Here is an 11,900-nt window from a genome sequence, read left to right as displayed (position 1 = left end):
CCTCCCTGCCCTGCTGCCCACAGGGCTTTAGATGTAGCCAATACTTTTATCAGGACATAAATGAAATTTTTCTATCTCAGTTTTTAAAGCAATCTAGCCAGTGGCTAGAAGTTCCAATAATAGCCTGCTTCAGCAAGCATTGCTACTCATCTTTGGAACATCAGGGTCGCTGTACATAGTGATAATCTGTTTTATGGTAATTTTTTTATAACTATGTTTCATAATTGGTGTCTACAATGAAATAATATATTTTTCTGCTCCAATACCTTAATGCTAAAAGTTCAGAGTTATTCATTAATTATTTGGGATTGGGGTTTGAAGTTTTGTTGTGATAGATCCGAATGATATTTCCACTGGCTACAAGAATATAAGAATAGCACTTTAAAATGTATTCTTTCTGGAATTTGAAATCAGTAGTGTGAAACCTCTCGCGTAACAGTATACCTTCAAAATTGCTATATTCATCTTGTTCAAATGAAACTAGTATGTCCTCATTGTCAGCTGCATTTTGGGAGAGCACAGAGGAACTCTTTCACAAGAAACACATAGGAATTCCTTGACAAGAAAGAGTGTTCTTCTTCTGAACTGTCTTTCTAGCATTATCTCCTTCTGTTAATGTTTTAATCAGAGGGCTAAATGTGCCTCTATGACAGAATTCATGCTGCAGGAAAAGCAGACATCCACTGCTGGTGATACTTCTTGATGTGGATGACCTGATTTGCTGCTGCAAACACAAAGAAGCTGTAGGACTCAGAGTCACCTCTGCTGCTGTTTATTTTACAATTATTTATACATATTAAACTAGCCCATTTGTTTGCTCAGGTTTGGGCTATTACGATGAATAAACTATTGCACTGTCTCTTTGGACACTGCACAAATATTTAAAAGCCAGTTTTGTGCTCGTTAACAGGTATGGAAAAGGAGAGACCAGCTCTTTAGCTGTCATTGCATGGTGTTTTAAGAGCTTCAACCAGGGTCTCATTGGGCAAGTCCATTAACTCCTCTTTTCTTCTAGTGCCTGCTATCTCTCATTTCTTCTTCCAGAGCTTAGCAGAATCTTTATCTGTGAAAATGCAGTAAACCAACTTTTCTTTAACAGCTGATAAAAGGATAAAAGTGTAAATGCAGGAAAAGACGTGTTAATCAGTACACTGTCCATGACTACTTTATCAAAGCAAAGTTCTCAAAGGCCAGGCTGGTTGCAGTTTTTGCTGCCAAGAAGGAAACTGAGATGTAAAGCATGACAACTATTTAATGAGCACCAAATCCTCTCATCAGCAGCAGACATGGCATCATGACCCACACCTCTCTACCGGCCTGACCCTTCAAGGCTTCTCATCTCTGCTTTGCCCTAACTCTATCCTATTCTAATTTTTGCATCAGAAAAGTTTTGAGGACAGTTGCATCAACCCTTGCTAACACTTACAGAAATATTGATTTTATTCCTTTTGTTGGATTCTCTTTTTAATTGTGTACAAGCCATAAAATCATTAAAATATGGCAGAAAACATTAGATTTTTACTTGAAAGAATTTTTTTTCCACCAGTACTAAAAGTCAGTTCATTACACATTTCTGCAAAGTATTCAACAGTGCTTTTTGAATGCTATTCTTGCCTCTGTCTTTGGATTTCCCAAATTATGCATAGTGCTTCATTTAGCTTATTTTCTTCCTTCATAGCAGTATTGGGTCAGCTAAGTATTTTAGCCACAAGAATTTTCTCCTCTTTCAACATTCCGTGTTCTGCTTTCAGGAATCTCTTCAGTTTTCTCTTGGCTTGAAACTGGAGGTGAGACTGAGTAGTTTTTTCCAAATTAGTCAGTTTGAACTCAGAACAAGAGTTCTTTGGGCAACCAATAGAAGTGGGGAATGTAAATATAAAAAGACCAATACCACTGCTTGAAACTTTGTTTTAGAAGTATGTTATTATGTTTGAGATCAGTTTAAAAAAATCCCGAAGATTCAAGGCAATAAACCATAGTAAAGTAATGGTTTACTTTAAATCAATATCACCATCTTAATTTATCGTAATCTTGAAGATGGCAAATGGCATCTTCAAGACAGATAATAAGCTGACTGAAGGTCAAAATAGGTGTACACTTAGTGTAGTGCAGGTGTATAATTTACATATTTAATGTATTATTTTAGGATAAACCACAATTTCTGGACAGTTGCTATGTCATGTGTTAGTGAGCTTAAGTTACTTATACTCTGAGTTCAAAAAACATAGTGAAACTTTGTTTGTACTACCAAGAATTCATCATTAGCAAAGAAAAGGCTTTAAATAAACACACACAGAAGTCAGAATTTGGCTAAGTTTCTGAAATAATTTCTCTTTTGGATCCTACAGTAAATCAATTAGAACTCACTATCAGATCCAGTGTGCTTCAAGCATTATATTTACCTAGCAGAACTGAAAGATTACTCACTGAAATATTATCTTTGGAGAAGACTCCTATTCAACTTTATAGTTCCCAGGACAGGCTTTATAATGAGACCAGCAATAGTTTTCTCCTCAGTACCCAGGTAACGTATTTATTAAAAGGCTCCATAGCAAATTAAACTTGTAGAAAGTCTGCTCTGCGGCCACAGGAGCTGGGCAAATGCCAGCTAGCCGGTCCCGGTGTGTGGCCAGAGGGGGCCACAAGATCTGCCACTCCCAGGTTCTCCTCGGAAACCCCTGGGTAATGGTGCCATCTGCGGTGTGGGTGGCGCAGGCGAGAGCGTAGCTACGAAGTCCCGAGACGAAGGAAGGAGAGAGCGGACACTCATGTAGATGCCAAGAAACTTCATTTCCCAGGCGGGACCAGGGACCGGCGTCAGAGGGGAAGGCCTTGGGGAGGCACTGATAGACGGAGTGGGCATGATAGGAGGGGACATAAAGTAACCAAGAAACGAAGATCAGGGGAGGAGTGTGAGACACAGCTGGACCAATGAGGATCACATGGGGGAGGGAAGAGGCTCTGGAGGCAAATCATACATTGAGTTAGGGATGATTGACACAGAAAATTCTCAAAATAAAGGGGGGGTGGTTACAATGATAGACAGGGGAAGTGGGCACCAGGAGGGAGGAAAGAAACTTATTAGGGCATAAAGGGGAGGATCAAGGGATCAGTCATCTTGAGGGACAAGCCATTGGCAGGAAAACAAGGGGTAAACAACTTAGGGAGAAACCATTGTGAGGGGAGTACATGGGGGGAGCAGAGCACCAAACCATATCTTAAACTTATAAAAGGGGTAACTAACTTTACAACTGAACTCATATAAATACTTTTAAAACATACGACACCACACTCCATGGCAAATTAAACTTGTAGAAAGTTTTGTTCAGATGTTTGATAAAAAATATTTAGCAAAACAAATATTTTACATTTTCTATTGACGTTATTTGATATTTTGCATCCATTGTTTCAACTGACAGGTGTTACTTTGCTATTAACATATATTTTGCAAACATATAGACATATGATTTCAGGTGGCCTAGTGGCAAGGAAAACTTTACTTTTTTATGTTGGCATTTTCTTTGATGGAAATTAATTTTGTCAGTACAATTATGTCTATTCATCAGACAGAATTTCTATACTCTGTCATTTCAGTAAAAATTGAGGAAAAATATGAAAATGGAGAACACAAATACTAGATGTGATAAATAGGTATGATTCGTGCCGATTCCCTATTTTATTGGGAATAATAAAATAGTTAAAAGTTGTAATGCCAAAGAAGAGAGGGAGAGGAGGGGCTCCACCCTCCCCCTCCCCCTCCCCCCCCCCCCCCCAGCAGATATTCGCAAGGACAGGAGGAAAGAAGCTGAAGATACAGTTGCTCAAAATGAGCAGAAAGGAAACAAAACCTGGTGGGGTCCCAGAAAATGCTAGTTATAAGGGATTTATTGCCTTGATATGTAGATATAGTGATATGTTAGTCGTGACTTACATTGTACTGGCTTGATACGCATGTGTAACCTAAAGGTGAATTAAAAGACAAAGAAGAAGACTAGAGAGCCTTCATCAGTGGCGACCCCCAAAGACTTGTGCGACCACCAAACCGAGTGGCGGCGCATGCGTGGTAAAGGTAGTAATGAAGGCGGAGATAGAGATATGACGAACTGAAAATGGGAGGAGATGGCATTTACACATGGCATAAAGGAGGGGAATGTTCACTTGGCAAGCTTGTAGGTGATGTGGCAAGAGTCCAAGAGCCCTGCACTCCGTACCCCCCGGTATCTTTTGCTTATGCGCTATTATTGGAACCAAATTATCCCTTACTTTAATCAGATTATATTGTATCCAATTTTATATTATTTTACTTTAACTAGTCAATTAAATTTGCTACTACTTTCAATATTGTTTGGTTATTTCTATGATGAGATAATTGGGCAAAGATAACACTAGATGTTATAAAAGTTTTCCAAATTTCACAATCTGGAGTCTTTCACCTCGCTGTTATGTTTTCTTATCAATCTTCCAGCAAAATAAGATATTAATGTTTTAATTAAGCAACAACTCATGGAGGAGCCTTTACTACCAATGTAAATTGCTTCTGGTTGCTGGCAGGATTAGAAGAGAAGTTACTTAAGTCACTGGATGACGAGTTAGTTTTGGGATAAAAGGAAACTGTAAATGATGTATTGCTAAATTGCTTGCACTATAAACAGTATTGCAGTCCAGAACGAAGCAATCATATTCTTGCACTTAATTTTTTACTTCAGCATCAACCTCCTGTATGTCTGCATTACATGGGCAAAACCAAATTCAATATCTTTTCTATAAAATCCTCCCTCTGCTCCCATTCCAGGTTTTGCTGTTACTTTCACTTTCATTTGAAACTGTGAGGAAAGTCTCATTTATTCATCTCCTATGCTTATGTTCATGTCTATTGACTGTGGTCAAAAGGAACTGTTGTTAACATGATAATTTTGTGATCTGTCAGATTGCCATCTTTATTTGAACAGCTACACTTAATTCATCTTCTCTTCCCAAACAAATGGAAAAAAACATTCATTTTTTAAATAATTAATATTTTTAATTAAATAAATAGTGTATATTCCTTCTGTATTAAGGAACGTAGGCCATTAGTAAATTTTTCAATCAGTATGTGAAAGTTCTAAAGCAATGCCTATGCATTTTTCTCAGTCCTCACATAACTAAGTGGTAGAATTTGGTAACAGAGTAAAAAAAAACAGGCTTGAATAGTCTGCTTAAAGAGATACAGAGAATTCTGCTTGTGTTCCATACATCTAGTTTTGAGATCTCAGAAGATTGCAAATATGCCTTGAATATTTGTGAGCTAATAAAAATGTACCAAGTAAAGCACAGTGTAAATACCAGGTTTATATTCACAATATTCTTTCTTGGAAACAGCAAATTCTGAGTTGCTAAAAATAATAATTTTTGTAAAAGGAATGTCTGTTGTCAACTTGTATTTCAGTATTTTAGAACTGAAGTGCAAAATTCAGGATGCCATATATTTACTTATACATTCATGTTAATTCTGTTCTTCTTTTTATGTGAATTAACTCCTGCAAATAGAAACAGAAGAAGAGGTCCCACTAAAAGTACCAAAACCAGGGTCATTTTGAAAAGAATAATAAGGTGAATATTTCACAATATACACCTTGCAGTATTTGAACAGAAGCTAACCTAATATTTATAACTCCCCAAAAAATTAAATATTTTCATTTTTACAGTTAAATAACATATTTTCAAGATTTAAGATAAACTTAGAGAGAACAGTGAATCATTAAGTACAAAATGATGGCACGTTTCTGAAGCAGCTATGATGATCTGTTCTTGGAGACAGTAATTCAATAACTGAAGGACTAAGAATCACTCATTCCTTTGGAATACGACTACACTATAAAGAGACGGACATTAATGCTAGGAATAAATTCTAAGTAATACATTTAGAAAATGCAAATATGATCCTGGCAAGGTCTGTTTAACCTTCTGCAGAGTTCAGGAACTGATTGTCAAGATGAGCATATGGAAGGGTGGTATCACAAGCAGCAGAACTACCTTTCTTTCCCTAGACATCTTTCCCACCTGTCTATCTACTTGAAATCTCCCACTTGATTCATTTGATGGCAATGTGATGAAGTCAGGCTAGAGATCTTTCGCTACACATTTACTCTAGTTTCCTTGCCTGGCTGTCTTGATCTGTGTGTGGAGGTAAGGTCTCGTATCACGCTCATTTACAGCTAGCTGTTGGCTATTTAGTAGTCATCATGAGATGTTAGTGCCCTATGTAATCCTGGAAGAATATGATCCTTTTCCAAGAGCACTGACAATATTATACCTTCAGTATCCCACAAGGCTCCATCTTATCTTATGATAACATTCTTATCTTATTATAACATTAATTTGTTAAAGGCCATTTGGGCAGATATTTTGCTACTCTTGGGTGACAATGTTCAACTCTACATCATTATGTATCAGCTCTTTCCCCTTGGCATTTTTTAGCAAAGACTAGTGTTTGAAGACCTTATACATACAGGTAGTGAATAAGTATTGTAGCAGCAAGCCCCTGTATGGGGAATAAAGAGCATTGACTCCATGATTGCAGAAGGCTGATCAATTGCTTTATTCCTATACGCTCCTATTAAGAAAAACCCATCGCCCTTGCCAGATAGTCCAATACACACTTGGTCAATGAATCCACATCACCATCACCAGAATTCACTTAAGAAACTGCCCTTTGGTAGACAGTCTCCATAACACATTCCACATGTGCACCACAAGAGGGTCAGCAAGTGGAATAATAATTGTTTCTCATTTTCTCTGAGCTTTGTCACATCTTCCCGGGAAAATACTGGGAGAGAATTATGTATATATGTCTCTTTCTGTTCAGAGGATGTGTGATTACCAAAAGTAAGTGAGTTGAATCATAGCAAAAGTGGCATCCTCTTTACTGAGGAAGAATACACAGAAGTTATTTTTCGTGTTTGTTTATGACTCTTGTCACATAGGAAAATTATTTGCAGGTTGCTGTCACAGACAGGAAAATATGGTGGGAAAAGATGCTTTTTTCCTTACTTTAGGGAAAAAATTGTTGAAGTTGTCAATGTCACCAATATCTAAGTTAAAAATTAAATGATACATGCAATTATATCATACATCCAATGATACAATTCAGATGATACATGCAAAATTCTGAACTATGTTATTAAAAGCAATTATCTTCTTTTAGCATATTTTTGTTCAGATCTGTTGTTCTGGACTCATCATTAGAACAGAGTTAATTACAACCAATACCATTTTTAAACAGTGAAGAGTGACAAGGATTTATCTTCTTTCTATTCTGCACTCCCCTCACTCAGTGAGCAGGCTGGGAGTGGGCAAGAGACTGGGAGGGGACACAGCCAGGATAGCTGATGCCAGCTGGCCAAAAGGATATTTAATACCTCCTATTTAATACCTGACCTTAATGTCAGGTGTCACTGTTGAATAAAAAAATACACCGACTCACCAGAAGGCTGACTGGTATAATGCACCATTTATTTTGGACTGCTCCTTTTGACATATTGTTCCTACTCCAGGTGGACTTGATTGGTCATTCAGTTAATACATTTCAACTGATTGGCTAATTAACAAGACACTCTTTTTATGAACACTCTGAGAAGAACAAGAAAACAGAGACCAGGAAAACAACATCTGCCAGGTTGTTTATAATAATAAGCTATCATTGTTTGTCTTTTAGTCATCAAAGTCTCCCAGGCCAATTCTGGGAAAACTTACCTAGTTTTCTCACTCTCTGACCAGGCTGTCATATCCACAGTCAGGCTCAGCAAAGAACACTGGAGTCAAAAGAAAGAAGTGGATGCTTTTGGTTTCTGGGGTGTCCATCACTCAAAGAGTGGCAATGAGCATTTGTCTGCTTGTGGGAGCTGGTAAGGGATTGCTATTCTGTCACATCTGTTTTATCTTTATCTTCCCTTCACCTGTTAGATAATTTTTATCTTGATCCATCAAGTTTTCTTGCTTTTCTTCCTCGTCCCTTACTGCTGTCGGCAGGTTACATACAACCACAAACAGAGACAAGACACCCAAAATCAGTGCTGTGAGCTGTTTATTTCAAACATCAGTCTTAGTACATTGTTAGGACAATAGAGACAAAAGATGTGAACAGCTCACTGATTCAAATAGAATGCTTTTCAAATAGAATACATGCTAAAGAAACGTAACATGACAGCATAGCATAAAGCCATCTCAGTCCAAGTTTCAGCTAACCACACATAGAGCAACAACATATTGACAATAATTCTATCTAATCATATGAAACACACTGTAACTGTAGTTAACACAATAGAGACTTACTCTCTAACACAATGGCTTGTTTATGAAAGATAAAGCACAGACTCATTCATATTAACCTTCTAAAGATGTACATTAAATAAACTTGTTACAACCAAAAAGGGCAAATCACAGAGGCTTGTTGTTCTATTTCTCACATCTGCGCAACAGCTTAGAAAACTTTGTGCTGCTTTAGCAATGTTCACAAATCTGCTGTCTGAGGCCTGTCTTTTTTACCATTTTCTCAAAACCCTCTAATTTTATGGATCCCAACAATTCCCCCTCTCTGTTGACTCAAAAAGAAACCTTCATACTCATGTCGTTTACTACTTGTGTTTCATAGCCCTATTATAAAATTTCTGCTTACTATCTGCTGGAGGCCTATTCTTGCTGATCTTAAGCATTGCTATGTTACAGCACAGCAACTTAATGCTGTGAAGCCCAGTCAGTGAAAGAGATATGAATCACATCTGACAATAGTTACAAGTCACTGTTCAAAAAACTCTTGTCAATTCCAGGGTCTTAATTCAAAACTCTCTTCCATTTCTACACCTTGGTCTACCATTTCCATGAGATTTTGAACACTCTCTGTGCTTCTACTTCCTAATTCTCTCTCTTGTATGACAAAAACTTCTCAGACCATTTTATTCATCATTCGCCGCACACACTGAAGTATGCAGGGTATTACTATCAATATCACTACCAGAACACCCAATACATAAAGACCTATCTTGCAAAGTTACCTTAACCAAGGTGCAAAGCTCCATTCTTGAAACACATCATCCAGTCAGGAACCAGCATCTTCTTTAATTTGAGCTGTCAAATCTTTCAGTTTTTGTATGCTTTTGTGAATGGATTCAGAATGATTGGACGAATTTGTACAACAGAATCCTTCAAATTCCTCACAACCATGTCCTTGTGCCACTAAAAGTAAATCAATTGCTGCTCTGTTTTGACGGGTAGCATGTCTAACACTATCAATGTCAGTTAACATATCACTAATAACAGAGGATGTGGCATTAGCTTGTTTGCTCAGCCAGCATCCAACTCAATCTAATTGTTTCAATGCTACTGCTGAAGCCAATTGGGATAAAAATATACCTGCTGAAACCCTTCTTGCAGCTTTCTAAGGCCTGAAATCACTCTGACAGTTCTCCTCATAATGAGGAACAGCTCTCATTCTCCTTTGTTTGTTTTTCATGACCGCTTTGGCAGTGAGTGCAATTATAGTGAGCATCTCAATGCTACAAGGGCCACCTTCAAAGTGTGCTGGAATGCATTGCCAAGCTCTGTCTCCACAAATGAACTAATACCCCTTCAGCAAGTGCCATGGATATTGGTCTGCCTCAGAAAGCACATCTCAACTATTTGAAAAATTACACTAAAAACTCAAATTTAAAAATTTGCAAATTTAAAAAAATTTGCAAAATTTGCAAATTTCATTATGCAAAATAATGAGGAGTAACATTGTACTTTGGAGGATCATCTTTTCGCTAAGCACTAGCTATGAAGGTAAAGCAAAAATCCACTGTTAAAGAGCTAAGGATTTCTAATTCTTGGGGTTCAGGATGCTCTCCTGGGAAGGTTTTTGGACCAAATGTTCCAATTCAATGAGGGATTGTTTCCATTGTTAATTCCACCTGGCTTACCATTGGACTGTTTTTTGACCAAAGGCAACTCTTACTGGCACACCAACCAGACAGGTTGAAAAAGGTTTTTCTGGTTCCGAATTAGACAAACATATAGTATCTGAGACGGCTGCCTTGCCTAAGGTCACCCAAACATTTAGTTTTGGTTGTTCTACTGGCAAATCTGCACGACAAAAAAACAATTAAAATCCACCAATACCAACATACAACTTGCATTTGCTCCATCTTTTTCATGAGCTAAGTCTTGGCAGAATCCTTACATATATATCGATTTTAAAATGTCGTTCTCCACAAAAACAAAACCCTGAACTTTTGCCAAAAATCGGCTCTGTTAAACAAACATTCAACATACAATTGACACACTCATAAATAACATTAACACAAAATCAGAGTTTGCAGGTTCCACCGATGCACTAAGAACATCAGGCACAAGGAAGGTCAGGCGTGACCCGGGATCCCTCTGTTTGGCTCATGTCTGCATACTTTCTTCCTCAGTTCTGGACTCATCAACATGTTCTGGGGTGCGATATGGTTTGACGTTTTTGGCAGGAACCCACTTAATTCCAGCACCTGTAGAGACAGAACCATACCCTTTGCCCTAGCTTATTAATTGAAAAGGACCTTCAATTTGTCCAGATGCAGGGTTTCTAATTAAAACAGGAGGACTTTGAGTTTTGCCTGTGTGTTATTCGAAAAGTGTCTAAAGATTGGTGGATCAGGTTCTGCACCTGAACTGTTTAGAAAATTAAAAACATACAAAGCTTTGTTCAGCCTCATCTGTGGTGTGACCTCAACTCTTTCTCTTTGTTGAGCTAAAATGCGTTTTAATGTTTGATGTGCTTTTTCAATAATTGCTTGGCTTGTGGGAGAGTGAGGAATACTAAAGATGTGACGAACATTCCATTCGTTCAGAAACTTGGCTAATTTTTGAGATATATATGCGGGACTGTTGTTAGTTTTTACTTCTTGGGGTACACCCCATGAAGCAAAAGCCTGCAGAAAATGATGACAGGCATGATTGCCTGTTTCACCTGTGTGAAGAGAGGCAAAAATTGCACCAGAGAATGTGTCTACAGAGACATGAATATTTTTAAATTTACTAAAGGAAGGGTATTTAGTGATGTCTTTTTGCTACAACTGCAGACTTTGCAAACTTCGTGGGTTGACAGCTCTTGTAGAAACAGGAGGTTGCACAAGCTGACAGTCAGGGCAAGTACTGATGATAGTTTTAGCTTGACTTTTAGAGATTTGAAACATTCCCACAAGTGCTTGTGCGTTGTGGTGGAAAAAAGCATGACTCAATTTTCGTTGTTCAAAAATTTTTGGCAAAGTGTTTGAAATAACTATTGTCAGTTTGTCCGCTTTTGCGTTTTGTTCCACTAAAAATATAGGAGAAGAATGAGCTTTGATGTGAGAAACAAAATATGGATTAGTTCTATATTGCAAATTTGTAAAAAGGCATGAAAGCAAATGATATAAAGTTTTATTACTAACATCTTTTAAAACTGATCTTTCTAATCTCTTAACTACATTAGCAACATAAGCAGAATCTGTGATTAAATTAAAAGGTTGAGGGAAAAGCTGAAAAGCTTGAACTACAGCATCAAGCTCAACAATTTAAGCAGACTTTTCTACTATTTGAATGTCAGACTCTTAAGCATTAGTTTTTTGATTCAAATGAACAAATCTTTAAATTCAGTTTTTGAGATATCTGAACGTCTTTTATCTTGTAAAATTTTCTCAAGCTGGTAAAAAATGTTTCATTCTGTTTTAGATAAATGACTTTTTATTTCTGTAACTTAGGAGCTCTTAGAAAAAATTACTTACAAACACATAAGATGCAAACGACGAGGAGATTAAATATTTCTCCTGATTAACACTTGGGTCTCCAACAGGTGGGTTTTTCAATGATTTTCTTTTTTATCTTAGTCTAGTTATCTTCCTCACACGGGGCACCATTTTGCT

The 11,900-nt window shown here is 37.4% G+C and overlaps 1 protein-coding gene across 2 annotated transcripts in view; it reads right to left on the bottom strand.

The window, feature by feature from the left end:
• Positions 1–7,420: 7,420 nt before the first annotated feature.
• LOC141726996 (uncharacterized) overlaps positions 7,421–11,900 on the bottom strand; it is a 67,107-nt gene continuing 62,627 nt past the window's right edge. Inside the window, exon 5 of one of the 2 annotated variants that reach the window (XR_012577970.1) lies at positions 7,421–11,898. The gene's annotated coding sequence lies outside the window, so the exon portion shown is untranslated. The remainder of the gene's footprint in view (positions 11,899–11,900) is intronic. The other variant, XR_012577971.1, reaches the window with a different exon arrangement.

This window comes from Zonotrichia albicollis, chromosome Z (assembly GCF_047830755.1).
Source record: "Zonotrichia albicollis isolate bZonAlb1 chromosome Z, bZonAlb1.hap1, whole genome shotgun sequence".
Lineage (NCBI taxonomy): Eukaryota > Metazoa > Chordata > Aves > Passeriformes > Passerellidae > Zonotrichia > Zonotrichia albicollis.
The sequence above is the reverse complement of the archived record's forward strand: the minus strand, read 5'-3'. Positions and strand labels throughout refer to the sequence as shown.